This window comes from Lissotriton vulgaris, chromosome 12, assembly GCF_964263255.1.
Source record: "Lissotriton vulgaris chromosome 12, aLisVul1.2, whole genome shotgun sequence".
In the NCBI taxonomy this organism is placed as follows: domain Eukaryota; kingdom Metazoa; phylum Chordata; class Amphibia; order Caudata; family Salamandridae; genus Lissotriton; species Lissotriton vulgaris.
Window position 1 is genome coordinate 447,188,688 of NC_141700.1, and position 21,308 is coordinate 447,209,995.

General features: G+C 30.0%; 12 non-coding genes across 12 annotated transcripts; all 12 read right to left on the minus strand.

Annotated features, from left to right (window-relative positions):
* Nucleotides 1-1,516: 1,516 nt before the first annotated feature.
* Nucleotides 1,517-1,589, minus strand: TRNAT-CGU (transfer RNA threonine (anticodon CGU)). Its single transcript has one exon. It is a non-coding gene; the product is annotated as a tRNA-Thr (tRNA).
* Nucleotides 1,590-4,572: 2,983 nt separating this feature from the next.
* TRNAT-CGU (transfer RNA threonine (anticodon CGU)) lies at nucleotides 4,573-4,645 on the minus strand. The gene has a single exon. It is a non-coding gene; the product is annotated as a tRNA-Thr (tRNA).
* Nucleotides 4,646-5,083: 438 nt separating this feature from the next.
* On the minus strand, nucleotides 5,084-5,157 carry TRNAT-AGU (transfer RNA threonine (anticodon AGU)). The gene has a single exon. It is a non-coding gene; the product is annotated as a tRNA-Thr (tRNA).
* Nucleotides 5,158-5,592: 435 nt separating this feature from the next.
* On the minus strand, nucleotides 5,593-5,665 carry TRNAT-CGU (transfer RNA threonine (anticodon CGU)). The gene has a single exon. It is a non-coding gene; the product is annotated as a tRNA-Thr (tRNA).
* Nucleotides 5,666-6,610: 945 nt separating this feature from the next.
* On the minus strand, nucleotides 6,611-6,683 carry TRNAT-CGU (transfer RNA threonine (anticodon CGU)). The gene has a single exon. It is a non-coding gene; the product is annotated as a tRNA-Thr (tRNA).
* A 2,983-nt stretch (nucleotides 6,684-9,666) lies between these two features.
* On the minus strand, nucleotides 9,667-9,739 carry TRNAT-CGU (transfer RNA threonine (anticodon CGU)). Its single transcript has one exon. It is a non-coding gene; the product is annotated as a tRNA-Thr (tRNA).
* Nucleotides 9,740-10,177: 438 nt separating this feature from the next.
* Nucleotides 10,178-10,251, minus strand: TRNAT-AGU (transfer RNA threonine (anticodon AGU)). Its single transcript has one exon. It is a non-coding gene; the product is annotated as a tRNA-Thr (tRNA).
* A 435-nt stretch (nucleotides 10,252-10,686) lies between these two features.
* Nucleotides 10,687-10,759, minus strand: TRNAT-CGU (transfer RNA threonine (anticodon CGU)). Its single transcript has one exon. It is a non-coding gene; the product is annotated as a tRNA-Thr (tRNA).
* A 945-nt stretch (nucleotides 10,760-11,704) lies between these two features.
* TRNAT-CGU (transfer RNA threonine (anticodon CGU)) lies at nucleotides 11,705-11,777 on the minus strand. The gene has a single exon. It is a non-coding gene; the product is annotated as a tRNA-Thr (tRNA).
* A 2,472-nt stretch (nucleotides 11,778-14,249) lies between these two features.
* On the minus strand, nucleotides 14,250-14,323 carry TRNAT-AGU (transfer RNA threonine (anticodon AGU)). The gene has a single exon. It is a non-coding gene; the product is annotated as a tRNA-Thr (tRNA).
* A 435-nt stretch (nucleotides 14,324-14,758) lies between these two features.
* On the minus strand, nucleotides 14,759-14,831 carry TRNAT-CGU (transfer RNA threonine (anticodon CGU)). Its single transcript has one exon. It is a non-coding gene; the product is annotated as a tRNA-Thr (tRNA).
* Nucleotides 14,832-17,306: 2,475 nt separating this feature from the next.
* Nucleotides 17,307-17,380, minus strand: TRNAT-AGU (transfer RNA threonine (anticodon AGU)). Its single transcript has one exon. It is a non-coding gene; the product is annotated as a tRNA-Thr (tRNA).
* Between the last annotated feature and the right edge of the window lie 3,928 nt (nucleotides 17,381-21,308).

The window sequence follows — 21,308 nt, forward strand, 5'->3', positions numbered from 1 at the left end:
TGAGAGTTGAACTCAGGATCTCCTGTTTACTAGACTGGTGCTTTAACGAGCTAAGCCACAGCACCCACTTGATTCTTAATTTTGAAACAATTTTCTTTATGGTGTTCAAGAGAATATTGCTTTTTCACTTTCATATTCTTTTCTAAGTTCACACACTTCTCTACTCAATCACAAGATGAATGAAGACTCTTCACTTATTCAAAAACACCTCTCTAATTTGAAGTTTACCCTATTCATATCATTTTAAAATATACCTTGCTAAAGAATGGATTAGTTGAATTCAACAATAGAGTGATCATTCACCTCTATCTTGTTCTTTGTCATTTTCTTTTCCCTATTTCAGTCAATGCATTCCTACAAAAATCTTCACAATACCAAGCATTTTATTTAATTTTTAAGATAACTTATTCTAAAGTTCATAGAACCAGATGTTTATTCTTAAATTGTATTCAACACTTGTTTGATGAAAATTATTCATAAAGCATGGAGAAAACAGTTAGGTGCTGCTGAGATTTTAACTCAGGATTTCCTGTTTACGAGACAGTCGCTTAAACCACCAAGCCACAGCACCAACGTTAATAGTAAAAAATGCATAATTAATTTATTGTTGATGATGAAAATGTATTTTCTGCTATAAATTCTTATTTATATGTATTGTAATCTTAAACACGAAAAGATACTCAATCACTACGCTGGATTAATATGTTTTAATAAACAGGTACTCTTACAAAACCCAATTTCATTTCTTGAATTCTTTACAATTTTTTTTCATGAAGGTATTAATATTGCTCAAATCTAGGTAGAAATTTCATCTACCTCTTTCTCATAGATATGTATTTTTTTCATTTTGCAATAACAGTATTCATTCTATAATCTTGAAAATACTTGGGTTTTTATAAGGTTTAAGTTGATCTGTTCAACAGTAAGATGAATCACACTTTTATATTTTAATTGTATTGGAATAAGACCTAATGAAAATGATTTGTTATACTACAATGAGCAAAGCAAGGCACTGCTGAGAGTTTAACTCAGGATCTCCTGTTTACTAGACAGGCGCTTTAACCAGCTAAGCCACAGCACCCACTTGATTCTTAATTTTGAAACACTTTTCTTTATGGTGTTCAAGAGAATATAGCTTTTTCACTTTCATATTCTTTTCTAAGTTCACACACTTCTCTACTCAAACACTTAAGATGAATGAAGACTCTTCATTTATTCAAAAACACCTCTCTAATTTGAAGTTTACCCTATTCATATCATTTTAAACTATACCTTGCTGAAGAATGGATTAGTTGAATTCAACAATAGAGTGATCATTCACCTCTATCTTGTTCTTTGTCATTTTCTTTTCCCTATTTCAGTCAATGCATTCCTACAAAAATCTTCACAATACCAATCATTTTATTTAATTTTTAAGATAACTTTTTCTAAAGTTCATAGAACCAGATGTTTATTCTTAAATTGTATTCAACATGTGTTTGATGAAAATTATTCGGAAAGCATGGAGAAAACAGTTAGGTGCTGCTGAGATTTGAACCCAGGATTTCCTGTTTACGAGACAGGCGCTTTAACCACTAAGCCACAGCACCAATGTTAATAGTAAATAATGCATAAATAATTTATTGTTGATGATGAAAATGTGTTTTCTGCTATAAATTCTTATTTATATGTATTGTAATCTTAAACACGAAAAGATACTCAATCCCTACGCTGGATTAATATGTTTTAATAAACAGGTACTCTTACAAAACCCAATTTCATTTCTTGAATTCTTTACAATTTTTTTTCATGAAGGTATTAATATTGCTCAAATCTAGGTAGAAATTTCATCTACCTCTTTCTCATAGATATGTATTTTTTTCATTTTGCAATAACAGTATTCATTCTATAATCTTGAAAATACTTGGGTTTTTATAAGGTTTAAGATGATCTGTTCAACAGTAAGATGAATCACACTTTTATATTTTAATTGTATTGGAATAAGACCTAATGAAAATGATTTGTTATACTACAATGAGCAAAGCAAGGCACTGCTGAGAGTTTAACTCAGGATCTCCTGTTTACTAGACAGGCGCTTTAACCAGCTAAGCCACAGCACCCACTTGATTCTTAATTTTGAAACACTTTTCTTTATGGTGTTCAAGAGAATATTGCTTTTTCACTTTCATATTCTTTTCTAAGTTCACACACTTCTCTACTCAAACACTTAAGATGAATGAAGACTCTTCACTTATTCAAAAACACCTATCTAATTTGAAGTTTACCCTATTCATATCATTTTAAAATATACCTTGCTAAAGAATGGATTAGTTGAATTCAACAATAGAGTGATCATTCACCTCTATCTTGTTCTTTGTCATTTTCTTTTCCCTATTTCAGTCAATGCATTCCTACAAAAATCTTCACAATACCAATCATTTTATTTAATTGTTAAGATAACTTATTCTAAAGTTCATAGAACCAGATGTTTATTCTTAAATTGTATTCAACATGTGTTTGATGAAAATTATTCGAAAAGCATGGAGAAAACAGTTAGGTGCTGCTGAGATTTGAACTCAGGATTTCCTGTTTACGAGACAGTCGCTTTAACCACCAAGCCACAGCACCAACGTTAATAGTAAAAAATGCATAATTAATTTATTGTTGATGATGAAAATGTGTTTTCTGCTATAAATTCTTCTTTATATGTATTGTAATCTTAAACAGGAAAAGATACTCAATCACTACGCAAGGATTAATATGTTTTAATAAACAGGTACTCTTATAAAACCTAATTTCATTTCCTGAATTCTTTACAACTTTTTTTCATGAAGGTATTAATATTGCTCCAATCTAGGTAGAAATTTCATCTACGTCTTTCTCATAGATATGTATTTTTTTCATTTTGCAATAACAGTAATCATTCTATAATCTTGAAAATACTTGGGTTTTTATAAGGTTTAAGATGATCTGTTCAACAGTAAGATGAATCAGACTTTTATATTTTAATTGTATCGGAATAAGACCAAATGAAAATGATTTGTTAAATAACAATGAGAAAAGCAAGACACTGCTGAGAGTTGAACTCAGGATCTCCTGTTTACTAGACTGGTGCTTTAACGAGCTAAGCCACAGCACCCACTTGATTCTTAATTTTGAAACAATTTTCTTTATGGTGTTCAAGAGAATATTGCTTTTTCACTTTCATATTCTTTTCTAAGTTCACACACTTCTCTACTCAATCACAAGATGAATGAAGACTCTTCACTTATTCAAAAACACCTCTCTAATTTGAAGTTTACCCTATTCATATCATTTTAAAATATACCTTGCTAAAGAATGGATTAGTTGAATTCAACAATAGAGTGATCATTCACCTCTATCTTGTTCTTTGTCATTTTCTTTTCCCTATTTCAGTCAATGCATTCCTACAAAAATCTTCACAATACCAAGCATTTTATTTAATTTTTAAGATAACTTATTCTAAAGTTCATAGAACCAGATGTTTATTCTTAAATTGTATTCAACACTTGTTTGATGAAAATTATTCATAAAGCATGGAGAAAACAGTTAGGTGCTGCTGAGATTTTAACTCAGGATTTCCTGTTTACGAGACAGTCGCTTAAACCACCAAGCCACAGCACCAACGTTAATAGTAAAAAATGCATAATTAATTTATTGTTGATGATGAAAATGTATTTTCTGCTATAAATTCTTCTTTATATGTATTGTAATCTTAAACAGGAAAAGATACTCAATCACTATGCAAGGATTAATATGTTTTAATAAACAGGTACTCTTATAAAACCTAATTTCATTTCCTGAATTCTTTACAACTTTTTTTCATGAAGGTATTAATATTGCTCAAATCTAGGTAGAAATTTCATCTACGTCTTTCTCATAGATATGTCGTTTTTTTCATTTTGCAATAACAGTATTCATTCTATAATCTTGAAAATACTTGGGTTTTTATAAGGTTTAAGATGATCTGTTCAACAGTAAGATGAATCAGACTTTTAATATTTTAATTATATCGGAATAAGACCTAATGAAAATGATTTGTTAAATAACAATGAGAAAAGCAAGATACTGCTGAGAGTTGACCTCAGGATCTCCTGTTTACTAGACAGGCGCTTTAACCAGCTAAGCCACAGCACCCACTTGATTCTTAGTTTTGGAACACTTTTCTTTATGGTGTTCAAGAGAATTTTGCTTTTTCACTTTCATATTCTTTTCTAAGTTCACACACTTCTCTACTCAAACACTTAAGATGAATGAAGACTCTTCACTTATTCAAAAACACCTCTCTAATTTGAAGTTTACCCTATTCATATCATTTTAAAATATACCTTGCTGAAGAATGGATTAGTTGAATTCAACAATAGAGTGATCATTCACCTCTATCTTGTTCTTTGTCATTTTCTTTTCCCTATTTCAGTCAATGCATTCCTACAAAAATCTTCACAATACCAAGCATTTTATTTAATTTTTAAGATAACTTATTCTAAAGTTCATAGAACCAGATGTTTATTCTTAAATTGTATTCAACACTTGTTTGATGAAAATTATCCGGAAAGCATGGAGAAAACAGTTAGGTGCTGCTGAGAATTGAACTCAGGATTTCCTGGTTACGAGACAGGCGCTTTAACCACTAAGCCACAGCACCAACGTTAATAGTAAAAAATGCATAAATAATTTATTGTTGATGATGAAAATGTGTTTTCTGCTATAAATTCTTCTTTATATGTATTGTAATCTTAAACACGAAAAGATACTCAATCACTAGCAAAGGATTAATATGTTTTAATAAACAGGTACTCTTATAAAACCCAATTTCATTTCTTGAATTCTTTACAATTTTATTCATGGAGGTATTAATATTGCTCAAATCTAGGTAGAAATTTCATCTACGTTTTTCTCATAGATATGTATTTTTTTTTCATTTTGCAATAACAGTATTCATTCTATAATCTTGAAAATACTTGGGTTTTTATAAGGTTTAAGATGATCTTTTCAACAGTAAGATGAATCAGACTTTTATATTTTAATTGTATCGGAATAAGACCTAATGAAAATGATTTGTTATATAACAATGAGAAAAGCAAGGCGCTGCTGAGAGTTGAACTCAGGATCTCCTGTTTACTAGACAGGCGCTTTAACCAGCTAAGCCACAGCACCCAGTTGATTGTTAGTTTTGAAACACTTTTCTTTATGGTGTTCAAGAGAATATTGCTTTTTCACTTTCATATTCTTTTCTAAGTTCACACACTTCTCTACTCAAACACTTAAGATGAATGAAGACTCTTCATTTATTCAAAAACACCTCTCTAATTTGAAGTTTACCCTATTCATATCATTTTAAACTATACCTTGCTGAAGAATGGATTAGTTGAATTCAACAATAGAGTGATCATTCACCTCTATCTTGTTCTTTGTCATTTTCTTTTCCCTATTTCAGTCAATGCATTCCTACAAAAATCTTCACAATACCAATCATTTTATTTAATTTTTAAGATAACTTATTCTAAAGTTCATAGAACCAGATGTTTATTCTTAAATTGTATTCAACATGTGTTTGATGAAAATTATTCGGAAAGCATGGAGAAACCAGTTAGGTGCTGCTGAGATTTGAACCCAGGATTTCCTGTTTACGAGACAGGCGCTTTAACCACTAAGCCACAGCACCAATGTTAATAGTAAATAATGCATAAATAATTTATTGTTGATGATGAAAATGTGTTTTCTGCTATAAATTCTTATTTATATGTATTGTAATCTTAAACACGAAAAGATACTCAATCACTACGCTGGATTAATATGTTTTAATAAACAGGTACTCTTACAAAACCCAATTTCATTTCTTGAATTCTTTACAATTTTTTTTCATGAAGGTATTAATATTGCTCAAATCTAGGTAGAAATTTCATCTACCTCTTTCTCATAGATATGTATTTTTTTCATTTTGCAATAACAGTATTCATTCTATAATCTTGAAAATACTTGGGTTTTTATAAGGTTTAAGATGATCTGTTCAACAGTAAGATGAATCACACTTTTATATTTTAATTGTATTGGAATAAGACCTAATGAAAATGATTTGTTATACTACAATGAGCAAAGCAAGGCACTGCTGAGAGTTTAACTCAGGATCTCCTGTTTACTAGACAGGCGCTTTAACCAGCTAAGCCACAGCACCCACTTGATTCTTAATTTTGAAACACTTTTCTTTATGGTGTTCAAGAGAATATAGCTTTTTCACTTTCATATTCTTTTCTAAGTTCACACACTTCTCTACTCAAACACTTAAGATGAATGAAGACTCTTCATTTATTCAAAAACACCTCTCTAATTTGAAGTTTACCCTATTCATATCATTTTAAACTATACCTTGCTGAAGAATGGATTAGTTGAATTCAACAATAGAGTGATCATTCACCTCTATCTTGTTCTTTGTCATTTTCTTTTCCCTATTTCAGTCAATGCATTCCTACAAAAATCTTCACAATACCAATCATTTTATTTAATTTTTAAGATAACTTTTTCTAAAGTTCATAGAACCAGATGTTTATTCTTAAATTGTATTCAACATGTGTTTGATGAAAATTATTCGGAAAGCATGGAGAAAACAGTTAGGTGCTGCTGAGATTTGAACCCAGGATTTCCTGTTTACGAGACAGGCGCTTTAACCACTAAGCCACAGCACCAATGTTAATAGTAAATAATGCATAAATAATTTATTGTTGATGATGAAAATGTGTTTTCTGCTATAAATTCTTATTTATATGTATTGTAATCTTAAACACGAAAAGATACTCAATCCCTACGCTGGATTAATATGTTTTAATAAACAGGTACTCTTACAAAACCCAATTTCATTTCTTGAATTCTTTACAATTTTTTTTCATGAAGGTATTAATATTGCTCAAATCTAGGTAGAAATTTCATCTACCTCTTTCTCATAGATATGTATTTTTTTCATTTTGCAATAACAGTATTCATTCTATAATCTTGAAAATACTTGGGTTTTTATAAGGTTTAAGATGATCTGTTCAACAGTAAGATGAATCACACTTTTATATTTTAATTGTATTGGAATAAGACCTAATGAAAATGATTTGTTATACTACAATGAGCAAAGCAAGGCACTGCTGAGAGTTTAACTCAGGATCTCCTGTTTACTAGACAGGCGCTTTAACCAGCTAAGCCACAGCACCCACTTGATTCTTAATTTTGAAACACTTTTCTTTATGGTGTTCAAGAGAATATTGCTTTTTCACTTTCATATTCTTTTCTAAGTTCACACACTTCTCTACTCAAACACTTAAGATGAATGAAGACTCTTCACTTATTCAAAAACACCTATCTAATTTGAAGTTTACCCTATTCATATCATTTTAAAATATACCTTGCTAAAGAATGGATTAGTTGAATTCAACAATAGAGTGATCATTCACCTCTATCTTGTTCTTTGTCATTTTCTTTTCCCTATTTCAGTCAATGCATTCCTACAAAAATCTTCACAATACCAATCATTTTATTTAATTGTTAAGATAACTTATTCTAAAGTTCATAGAACCAGATGTTTATTCTTAAATTGTATTCAACATGTGTTTGATGAAAATTATTCGAAAAGCATGGAGAAAACAGTTAGGTGCTGCTGAGATTTGAACTCAGGATTTCCTGTTTACGAGACAGTCGCTTTAACCACCAAGCCACAGCACCAACGTTAATAGTAAAAAATGCATAATTAATTTATTGTTGATGATGAAAATGTGTTTTCTGCTATAAATTCTTCTTTATATGTATTGTAATCTTAAACAGGAAAAGATACTCAATCACTACGCAAGGATTAATATGTTTTAATAAACAGGTACTCTTATAAAACCTAATTTCATTTCCTGAATTCTTTACAACTTTTTTTCATGAAGGTATTAATATTGCTCCAATCTAGGTAGAAATTTCATCTACGTCTTTCTCATAGATATGTATTTTTTTCATTTTGCAATAACAGTAATCATTCTATAATCTTGAAAATACTTGGGTTTTTATAAGGTTTAAGATGATCTGTTCAACAGTAAGATGAATCAGACTTTTATATTTTAATTGTATCGGAATAAGACCAAATGAAAATGATTTGTTAAATAACAATGAGAAAAGCAAGACACTGCTGAGAGTTGAACTCAGGATCTCCTGTTTACTAGACTGGTGCTTTAACGAGCTAAGCCACAGCACCCACTTGATTCTTAATTTTGAAACAATTTTCTTTATGGTGTTCAAGAGAATATTGCTTTTTCACTTTCATATTCTTTTCTAAGTTCACACACTTCTCTACTCAATCACAAGATGAATGAAGACTCTTCACTTATTCAAAAACACCTCTCTAATTTGAAGTTTACCCTATTCATATCATTTTAAAATATACCTTGCTAAAGAATGGATTAGTTGAATTCAACAATAGAGTGATCATTCACCTCTATCTTGTTCTTTGTCATTTTCTTTTCCCTATTTCAGTCAATGCATTCCTACAAAAATCTTCACAATACCAAGCATTTTATTTAATTTTTAAGATAACTTATTCTAAAGTTCATAGAACCAGATGTTTATTCTTAAATTGTATTCAACACTTGTTTGATGAAAATTATTCATAAAGCATGGAGAAAACAGTTAGGTGCTGCTGAGATTTTAACTCAGGATTTCCTGTTTACGAGACAGTCGCTTAAACCACCAAGCCACAGCACCAACGTTAATAGTAAAAAATGCATAATTAATTTATTGTTGATGATGAAAATGTATTTTCTGCTATAAATTCTTCTTTATATGTATTGTAATCTTAAACAGGAAAAGATACTCAATCACTATGCAAGGATTAATATGTTTTAATAAACAGGTACTCTTATAAAACCTAATTTCATTTCCTGAATTCTTTACAACTTTTTTTCATGAAGGTATTAATATTGCTCAAATCTAGGTAGAAATTTCATCTACGTCTTTCTCATAGATATGTCGTTTTTTTCATTTTGCAATAACAGTATTCATTCTATAATCTTGAAAATACTTGGGTTTTTATAAGGTTTAAGATGATCTGTTCAACAGTAAGATGAATCAGACTTTTAATATTTTAATTATATCGGAATAAGACCTAATGAAAATGATTTGTTAAATAACAATGAGAAAAGCAAGATACTGCTGAGAGTTGACCTCAGGATCTCCTGTTTACTAGACAGGCGCTTTAACCAGCTAAGCCACAGCACCCACTTGATTCTTAGTTTTGGAACACTTTTCTTTATGGTGTTCAAGAGAATTTTGCTTTTTCACTTTCATATTCTTTTCTAAGTTCACACACTTCTCTACTCAAACACTTAAGATGAATGAAGACTCTTCACTTATTCAAAAACACCTCTCTAATTTGAAGTTTACCCTATTCATATCATTTTAAAATATACCTTGCTGAAGAATGGATTAGTTGAATTCAACAATAGAGTGATCATTCACCTCTATCTTGTTCTTTGTCATTTTCTTTTCCCTATTTCAGTCAATGCATTCCTACAAAAATCTTCACAATACCAAGCATTTTATTTAATTTTTAAGATAACTTATTCTAAAGTTCATAGAACCAGATGTTTATTCTTAAATTGTATTCAACACTTGTTTGATGAAAATTATCCGGAAAGCATGGAGAAAACAGTTAGGTGCTGCTGAGAATTGAACTCAGGATTTCCTGGTTACGAGACAGGCGCTTTAACCACTAAGCCACAGCACCAACGTTAATAGTAAAAAATGCATAAATAATTTATTGTTGATGATGAAAATGTGTTTTCTGCTATAAATTCTTCTTTATATGTATTGTAATCTTAAACACGAAAAGATACTCAATCACTAGCAAAGGATTAATATGTTTTAATAAACAGGTACTCTTATAAAACCCAATTTCATTTCTTGAATTCTTTACAATTTTATTCATGGAGGTATTAATATTGCTCAAATCTAGGTAGAAATTTCATCTACGTTTTTCTCATAGATATGTATTTTTTTTTCATTTTGCAATAACAGTATTCATTCTATAATCTTGAAAATACTTGGGTTTTTATAAGGTTTAAGATGATCTTTTCAACAGTAAGATGAATCAGACTTTTATATTTTAATTGTATCGGAATAAGACCTAATGAAAATGATTTGTTATATAACAATGAGAAAAGCAAGGCGCTGCTGAGAGTTGAACTCAGGATCTCCTGTTTACTAGACAGGCGCTTTAACCAGCTAAGCCACAGCACCCAGTTGATTGTTAGTTTTGAAACACTTTTCTTTATGGTGTTCAAGAGAATATTGCTTTTTCACTTTCATATTCTTTTCTAAGTTCACACACTTCTCTACTCAAACACTTAAGATGAATGAAGACTCTTCATTTATTCAAAAACACCTCTCTAATTTGAAGTTTACCCTATTCATATCATTTTAAACTATACCTTGCTGAAGAATGGATTAGTTGAATTCAACAATAGAGTGATCATTCACCTCTATCTTGTTCTTTGTCATTTTCTTTTCCCTATTTCAGTCAATGCATTCCTACAAAAATCTTCACAATACCAATCATTTTATTTAATTTTTAAGATAACTTATTCTAAAGTTCATAGAACCAGATGTTTATTCTTAAATTGTATTCAACATGTGTTTGATGAAAATTATTCGGAAAGCATGGAGAAACCAGTTAGGTGCTGCTGAGATTTGAACCCAGGATTTCCTGTTTACGAGACAGGCGCTTTAACCACTAAGCCACAGCACCAATGTTAATAGTAAATAATGCATAAATAATTTATTGTTGATGATGAAAATGTGTTTTCTGCTATAAATTCTTATTTATATGTATTGTAATCTTAAACACGAAAAGATACTCAATCACTACGCTGGATTAATATGTTTTAATAAACAGGTACTCTTACAAAACCCAATTTCATTTCTTGAATTCTTTACAATTTTTTTTCATGAAGGTATTAATATTGCTCAAATCTAGGTAGAAATTTCATCTACCTCTTTCTCATAGATATGTATTTTTTTCATTTTGCAATAACAGTATTCATTCTATAATCTTGAAAATACTTGGGTTTTTATAAGGTTTAAGATGATCTGTTCAACAGTAAGATGAATCACACTTTTATATTTTAATTGTATTGGAATAAGACCTAATGAAAATGATTTGTTATACTACAATGAGCAAAGCAAGGCACTGCTGAGAGTTTAACTCAGGATCTCCTGTTTACTAGACAGGCGCTTTAACCAGCTAAGCCACAGCACCCACTTGATTCTTAATTTTGAAACACTTTTCTTTATGGTGTTCAAGAGAATATAGCTTTTTCACTTTCATATTCTTTTCTAAGTTCACACACTTCTCTACTCAAACACTTAAGATGAATGAAGACTCTTCATTTATTCAAAAACACCTCTCTAATTTGAAGTTTACCCTATTCATATCATTTTAAACTATACCTTGCTGAAGAATGGATTAGTTGAATTCAACAATAGAGTGATCATTCACCTCTATCTTGTTCTTTGTCATTTTCTTTTCCCTATTTCAGTCAATGCATTCCTACAAAAATCTTCACAATACCAATCATTTTATTTAATTTTTAAGATAACTTTTTCTAAAGTTCATAGAACCAGATGTTTATTCTTAAATTGTATTCAACATGTGTTTGATGAAAATTATTCGGAAAGCATGGAGAAAACAGTTAGGTGCTGCTGAGATTTGAACCCAGGATTTCCTGTTTACGAGACAGGCGCTTTAACCACTAAGCCACAGCACCAATGTTAATAGTAAATAATGCATAAATAATTTATTGTTGATGATGAAAATGTGTTTTCTGCTATAAATTCTTATTTATATGTATTGTAATCTTAAACACGAAAAGATACTCAATCCCTACGCTGGATTAATATGTTTTAATAAACAGGTACTCTTACAAAACCCAATTTCATTTCTTGAATTCTTTACAATTTTTTTTCATGAAGGTATTAATATTGCTCAAATCTAGGTAGAAATTTCATCTACCTCTTTCTCATAGATATGTATTTTTTTCATTTTGCAATAACAGTATTCATTCTATAATCTTGAAAATACTTGGGTTTTTATAAGGTTTAAGATGATCTGTTCAACAGTAAGATGAATCACACTTTTATATTTTAATTGTATTGGAATAAGACCTAATGAAAATGATTTGTTATACTACAATGAGCAAAGCAAGGCACTGCTGAGAGTTTAACTCAGGATCTCCTGTTTACTAGACAGGCGCTTTAACCAGCTAAGCCACAGCACCCACTTGATTCTTAATTTTGAAACACTTTTCTTTATGGTGTTCAAGAGAATATTGCTTTTTCACTTTCATATTCTTTTCTAAGTTCACACACTTCTCTACTCAAACACTTAAGATGAATGAAGACTCTTCTCTTATTCAAAAACACCTATCTAATTTGAAGTTTACCCTATTCATATCATTTTAAAATATACCTTGCTAAAGAATGGATTAGTTGAATTCAACAATAGAGTGATCATTCACCTCTATCTTGTTCTTTGTCATTTTCTTTTCCCTATTTCAGTCAATGCATTCCTACAAAAATCTTCACAATACCAATCATTTTATTTAATTGTTAAGATAACTTATTCTAAAGTTCATAGAACCAGATGTTTATTCTTAAATTGTATTCAACATGTGTTTGATGAAAATTATTCGGAAAGCATGGAGAAAACAGTTAGGTGCTGCTGAGATTTGAACTCAGGATTTCCTGTTTACGAGACATGCGCTTTAACCACTAAGCCGCAGCACCAACGTTAATAGTAAAAAATGCATAAATAATTTATTGTTGATGATGAAAATGTGTTTTCTGCTATAAATTCTTGTTTATATGTATTGTAATCTTAAACACGAAAAGATACTCAATCACTACGCAAGGATTAATATGTTTTAATAAACAGGTACTCTTATAAAACCCAATTTCATTTCTTGAATTCTTTACAATTTTATTCATGAAGGTATTAATATTGCTCAAATCTAGGTAGAAATTTCATCTACGTCTTTCTCATAGATATGTAGTTTTTTTCATTTTGCAATAACAGTATTCATTCTATAATCTTGAAAATACTTGGGTTTTTATAAGGTTTAAGATGATCTTTTTAACAGTAAGATGAATCAGACTTTTATATTTAAATTGTATCGGAATAAGACCTAATGAAAATGATTTGTTATATAACAATGAGAAAAGCAAGGCGCTGCTGAGAGTTGATCTCAGGATCTCCCGTTTACTAGGCAGGCGCTTTAACCAGCTAAGCCACAGCACCCACTTGATTCTTAATTATGAAACACTTTTCTTTATGGTGTTCAAGGGAATATTGCTTTTTCACTTTCATATTCTTTTTTAAGTTCACACACTTCTCTACTCAAACACTTAAGATGAATGAAGACTCTTCACTTAATCAAAAACACCTCTCTAATTTGAAGTTTACCCTATTCATATCAATTTAAAATATACCTTGCTAAAGAATGGATTAGTTGAATTTAACGATAGAGTCATCATTCACCTCTATCTTGTTCTTTGTCATTTTCTTTTCCCTATTTCAGTCAATGCATTCCTACAAAAATCTTCACAATACCAATCATTTTATTTTATTTTTAAGATAACTTATTCTAAAGTTCATAGAACCAGATGTTTATTCTTAAATTGTATTCAACATGTGTTTGATGAAAATTATTCGGAAAGCATGGAGAAAACAGTTAGGTGCTGCTGAGATTTGAACTCAGGATTTCCTGTTTACGAGACAGGCGTTTTAAACACTAAGCCACAGCACCAACGTTAATAGTAAAAAATGCATAAATAATTTATTGTTGATGATGAAAATGTGTTTTCTGCTATAAATTCTTCTTTATATGTATTGTAATCTTAAACACGAAAAGATACTCAATCACTACGCAAGGATTAATATGTTTTATTAACCAGGTACTCTTATAAAACCCAATTTCATTTCTTGAATTCTTTACAATTTTTTTCATGAAGGTATTAATATTGCTCAAATCTAGGTAGAAATTTCATCTACTTCTTTCTCATAGATATGTATTTTTTCATTTTGCAATAACTGTATTCATTCTATAATCTTGAACATTCTTGGCTTTTTATAAGGTTTAAGATGATCTGTTCAACAGTAAGATGAATCAGACTTTTATATTTTAATTGTATCGGAATAAGACCTAATGAAAATGATTTGTTATATAAAAATGAGAAAAGCAAGGCACTGCTGAGAGTTGAACTCAGGATCTCCTGTTTACTGGACAGGCGCTTTAACCAGCTAAGCCACAGCACCCACTTGATTCTTAATTTTGAAACACTTTTCTTTATGGTGTTCAAGAGAATATTGCTTTTTCACTTTCATATTCTTTTCTAAGTCCACACACTTCTCCACTCAAACACTTAAGATGAATGAAGACTCTTCACTTATTCAAAAACACCTCTCTAATTTGAATTTTACCCTATTCATATCATTTTAAAATATACCTTGCTGAAGAATGGATTAGTTGAATTCAAAAATAGAGTGATCATTCACCTCTATCTTGTTCTTTGTCATTTTCTTTTCCCTATTTTAGTCAATGCATTCCTACAAAAATCTTCACAATACTAAGCATTTTATTTAATTTTTAAGATAACCTATTCTAAAGTTCATAGAACCAGATGTTTATTCTTAAATTGTATTCAACACTTGTTTGATGAAAATTATTTGGAAAGCATGGAGAAAACAATTAGGTGCTGCTGAGATTTGAACTCAAGATTTCCTGTTTACGAGACAGGAGCTTTAACCACTAAGCCACAGCACCAACGGTAATAGTAAAAAAATGCATAAATCATTTATTGTTGATGATGAAAATGTGTTTTCTGCTATAAATTCTTCTTTATATGTATTGCAATCTTAAACACGAAAAAATACTCAATCACTACGCAAGGATTAATATGTTTTAATAAACAGGTACTCTTATAAAACCCAATTTCATTTCTTGAATTCTTTACAATTTTTTTTCATAAAGGTATTACTATTGCTCCAATCTAGGTAGAAATTTAATCTACGTCTTTCTCATAGATATGTATTTTTTTCATTTTGCAATAACAGTAATCATTCTATAATCCTGATAATACTTGGGTTTTTATAAGGTTTAAGATGATCTGTTCAACAGTAAGATGAATCAGACTTTTATATTTTAATTGTATCGGAATAAGACCAAATGAAAATGATTTGTTAAATAACAATGAGAAAAGCAAGACACTGCTGAGAGTTGAACTCAGGATCTCCTGTTTACTAGACAGGTGCTTTAACGAGCTAAGCCACAGCACCCACTTGATTCTTAATTTTGAAAATTTTTCTTTATGGTGTTCAAGAGAATATTGCTTTTTCACTTTCATATTCTTTTGTAAGTTCACACACTTCTCTACTCAAACACTTAAGATGAATGAAGACTCTTCACGTATTCAAAAACACCTCTCTAATTTGAAGTTTACCCTATTCATATCATTTTAAAATATACCTTGCTAAAGAATGGATTAGTTGAATTCAACAATAGAGTGATCATTCACCTCTATCTTGTTCTTTGTCATTTTCTTTTCCCTATTTCAGTCAATGCATTCCTACAAAAATCTTCACAATACCAAGCATTTTATTTAATTTTTAAGATAACTTATTCTAAAGTTCATAGAACCAGATGTTTATTCTTAAATTGTATTCAACACTTGTTTGATGAAAATTATTCGGAAAGCATGGAGAAAACAGTTAGGTGCTGCTGAGATTTTAACTCAGGATTTCCTGTTTACGAGACAGTCGCTTTAACCACCAAGCCACAGCACCAACGTTAATAGTAAAAAATGCATAATTAATTTATTGTTGATGATGAAAATGTGTTTTCTGCTATAAATTCTTCTTTATATGTATTGTAATCTTAAACAGGAAAAGATACTCAATCAGTACGCAAGGATTAATATGTTTTAATAAACAGGTACTCTTATAAAACCTAATTTCATTTCCTGAATTCTTTACAACTTTTTTTCATGAAGGTATTAATATTGCTCAAATCTAGGTAGAAATTTCATCTACGTCTTTCTCATAGATATGTCGTTTTTTTCATTTTGCAATAACAGTATTCATTCTATAATCTTGAAAATACTTGGGTTTTTATAAGGTTTAAGATGATCTGTTCAACAGTAAGATGAATCAGACTTTTAATATTTTAATTGTATCGGAATAAGACCTAATGAAAATGATTTGTTAAATAACAATGAGAAAAGCAAGATACTGCTGAGAGTTGACCTCAGGATCTCCTGTTTACTAGACAGGCGCTTTAACCAGCTAAGCCACAGCACCCACTTGATTCTTAGTTTTGAAACACTTTTCTTTATGGTGTTCAAGAGAATATTGCTTTTTCACTTTCATATTCTTTTCTAAGTTCACACACTTCTCTACTCAAACACTTAAGATGAATGAAGACTCTTCACTTATTCAAAAACACCTCTCTAATTTGAAGTTTACCCTATTCATATCATTTTAAAATATACCTTGCTAAAGAATGGATTAGTTGAATTCAACAATAGAGTGATCATTCACCTCTAACTTGTTCTTTGTCATTTTCTTTTCCCTATTTCAGTCAATGCATTCCTACAAAAATCTTCACAATACCAATCATTTTATTTTATTTTTAAGATAACTTATTCTAAAGTTCATAGAACCAGATGTTTATTCTTAAATTGTATTCAACATGTGTTTGATGAAAATTATTCGGAAAGCATGGAGAAAACAGTAAGGTGCTGCTGAGATTTGAACTCAGGATTTCCTGTTTACGAGACAGGCGTTTTAAACACTAAGCCACAGCACCAACGTTAATAGTAAAAAATGCATAAATAATTTATTGTTGATGATGAAAATGTGTTTTCTGCTATAAATTCTTCTTTATATGTATTGTAATCTTAAACACGAAAAGATACTCAATCACTACGCAAGGATTAATATGTTTTAATAACCAGGTACTCTTATAAAACCCAATTTCATTTCTTGAATTCTTTACAATTTTTTTCATGAAGGTATTAATATTGCTCAAATCTAGGTAGAAATTTCATCTACTTCTTTCTCATAGATATGTATTTTTTCATTTTGCAATAACTGTATTCATTCTATAATCTTGAAAATTCTTGGCTTTTTATAAGGTTTAAGATGATCTGTTCAACAGTAAGATGAATCAGACTTTTATATTTTAATTGTATCGGAATAAGACCTAATGAAAATTATTTGTTATATAAAAATGAGAAAAGCAAGGCACTGCTGAGAGTTGAACTCAGGATCTCCTGTTTACTGGACAGGCGCTTTAACCAGCTAAGCCACAGCACCCACTTGATTCTTAATTTTGAAACACTTTTCTTTATGGTGTTCAAGAGAATATTGCTTTTTCACTTTCATATTCTTTTCTAAGTCCACACATTTCTCCACTCAAACACTTAAGATGAATGAAGACTCTTCACTTATTCAAAAACACCTCTCTAATTTGAATTTTACCCTATTCATATCATTTTAAAATATACCTTGCTGAAGAATGGATTAGTTGAATTCAAACATAGAGTGATCATTCACCTCTATCTTGTTCTTTGTCATTTTCTTTTCCCTATTTTAGTCAATGCATTCCTACAAAAATCTTCACAATACTAAGCATTTTATTTAATTTTTAAGATAACTTATTCTAAAGTTCATAGAACCAGATGTTTATTCTTAAATTGTATTCAACACTTGTTTGATGAAAATTATTTGTAAAGCATGGAGAAAACAATTAGGTGCTGCTGAGATTTGAACTCAAGATTTCCTGTTTACGAGACAGGAGCTTTAACCACTAAGCCACAGAACCAACGGTAATAGTAAAAAAATGCATAAATCATTTATTGTTGATGATGAAAATGTGTTTTCTGCTATAAATTCTTCTTTATATGTATTGCAATCTTAAACACGAAAAAATACTCAATCACTACGCAAGGATTAATATGTTTTAATAAACAGGTACACTTATAAAACTCTATTTCATTTCTTGAATTCTTTACAATTTTTTTTCATGAAGGTATTACTATTGCTCCAATCTAGGTAGAAATTTCATCTACGTCTTTCTCATAGATATGTATTTTTTTCATTTTGCAATAACAGTAATCATTCTATAATCCTGAAAATACTTGGGTTTTTATAAGGTTTAAGATGATCTGTTCAACAGTAAGATGAATCAGACTTTTATATTTTAATTGTATCGGAATAAGACCAAATGAAAATGATTTGTTAAATAACAATGAGAAAAGCAAGACACTGCTGAGAGTTGAACTCAGGATCTCCTGTTTACTAGACAGGTGCTTTAACGAGCTAAGCCACAGCACCCACTTGATTCTTAATTTTGAAAATTTTTCTTTATGGTGTTCAAGAGAATATTGCTTTTTCACTTTCATATTCTTTTGTAAGTTCACACACTTCTCTACTCAAACACTTAAGATGAATGAAGACTCTTCACTTATTCAAAAACACCTCTCTAATTTGAAGTTTACCCTATTCATATCATTTTAAAATATACCTTGCTAAAGAATGGATTAGTTGAATTCAACAATAGAGTGATCATTCACCTCTATCTTGTTCTTTGTCATTTTCTTTTCCCTATTTCAGTCAATGCATTCCTACAAAAATCTTCACAATACCAAGCATTTTATTTAATTTTTAAGATAACTTATTCTAAAGTTCATAGAACCAGATGTTTATTCTTAAATTGTATTCAACACTTGTTTGATGAAAATTATTCGGAAAGCATGGAGAAAACAGTTAGGTGCTGCTGAGATTTTAACTCAGGATTTCCTGTTTACGAGACAGTCGCTTTAACCACCAAGCCACAGCACCAACGTTAATAGTAAAAAATGCATAATTAATTTATTGTTGATGATGAAAATGTGTTTTCTGCTATAAATTCTTCTTTATATGTATTGTAATCTTATACAGGAAAAGATACTCAATCACTACGCAAGGATTAATATGTTTTAATAAACAGGTACTCTTATAAAACCTAATTTCATTTCCCGAATTCTTTACAACTTTTTTTCATGAAGGTATTAATATTGCTCAAATCTAGGTAGAAATTTCATCTACGTCTTTCTCATAGATATGTCGTTTTTTTCATTTTGCAATAACAGTATTCATTCTATAATCTTGAAAATACTTGGGTTTTTATAAGGTTTAAGATGATCTGTTCAACAGTAAGATGAATCAGACTTTTAATATTTTAATTGTATCGGAATAAGACCTAATGAAAATGATTTGTTAAATAACAATGAGAAAAGCAAGGTACTGCTGAGAGTTGACCTCAGGATCTCCTGTTTACTAGACAGGCGCTTTAACCAGCTAAGCCACAGCACCCACTTGATTCTTAGTTTTGAAACACTTTTCTTTATGGTGTTCAAGAGAATATTGCTTTTTCACTTTCATATTCTTTTCTAAGTTCACATACTTCTCTACTCAAACACTTAAGATGAATGAAGACTCTTCACTTATTCAAAAACACCTCTCTAATTTGAAGTTTACCCTATTCATATCATTTTAAACTATACCTTGCTGAAGAATGGATTACTTGAATTCAACAATTGAGTGATCATTCACCTCTATCTTGTTCTTTGTCATTTTCTTTTCCCTATTTCAGTCAATGCATTCCTACAAAAATCTTCACAATACCAATCATTTTATTTAATTTTTAAGATAACATATTCTAAAGTTTATAGAACCAGATGTTTATTCTTAAATTGTATTCAACACTTGTTTGATGAAAATTATTCGGAAAGCATGGAGAAAACAGTTAGGTGCTGCTGAGATTTGAACTCAGGATTTCCTGTTTATGAGACAGATACACAATCACTACGCAAGGATTAATATGTTTTAATAAACAGGTACTCTTATAAAACTCAATTTCATTTCTTGAATTCTTTACAATTTTTTTTTCATAAAGGTATTACTATTGCTCCAATCTAGGTAGAAATTTCATCTACGTCTTTCTCATAGATATGTATTTTTTTCATTTTGCAATAACAGTAATCATTCTATAATCTTGAAAATACTTGGGTTTTTATAAGGTTTAAGATGATCTGTTCAACAGTAAGATGAATCAGACTTTTATATTTTAATTGTATCGGAATAAGACCAAATGAAAATGATTTGTTAAATAACAATGAGAAAAGCAAGACACTGCTGAGAGTTGAACTCAGGATCTCCTGTTTACTAGACAGGTGCTTTAACGAGCTAAGCCACAGCACCCACTTGACTCTTAATTTTGAAACAATTTTCTTTATGGTGTTCAAGAGAATATTGCTTTTTCACTTTCATATTCTTTTCTAAGTTCACACACTTCTCTACTCAAACACAAGATGAATGAAGACTCTTCATTTATTCAAAAACACCTCTCTAATTTGAAGTTTACCCTATTCATATCATTTTAAAATATGCCTTGCTGAAGAATGGATTAGTTGAATTCAAAAATAGAGTGATCATTCACCTCTATCTTGTTCTTTGTCATTTTCTTTTCCCTATTTCAGTCAATGCATTCCTACAAAAATCTTCACAATACTAAGCATTTTATTTAATTTTAAGATAACTTATTCTAAAGTTCATAGAACCAGATGTTTATTCTTAAATTGTATTCAACACTTGTTTGATGAAAATTATTTGGAAAGCATGGAGAAAACAATTAGGTGCTGTTGAGATTTGAACTCAGGATTTCATGTTTACGAGACAGGAGCTTTAACCACTAAGCCACAGCACCAACGGTATTAGTAAAAAAATGCATAAATCATTTATTGTTGATGATGAAAATGTGTTTTCTGCTATAAATTCTTCTTTATATGTATTGTAATCTTAAACACGAAAAGATACTCAATCACTACGCAAGGATTAATATGTTTTAATAAACAGGTACTCTTATAAAACTCAATTTCATTTCTTGAATTCTTTACAATTTTTTTTCATAAAGGTATTACTATTGCTCCAATCTAGGGAGAAATTTCATCTACATCTTTCTCATAGATATGTATTTTTTTCATTTTGCAATAACAGTAATCATTCTATAATCTTGAAAATACTTGGGTTTTTATAAGGTTTAAGATGATCTGTTCAACAGTAAGATGAATCAGACTTTTATATTTTAATTGTATCGGAATAAGACCAAATGAAAATGATTTGTTAAATAACAATGAGAAAAGCAAGACACTGCTGAGAGTTGAACTCAGGATCTCCTGTTTACTAGACAGGTGCTTTAACG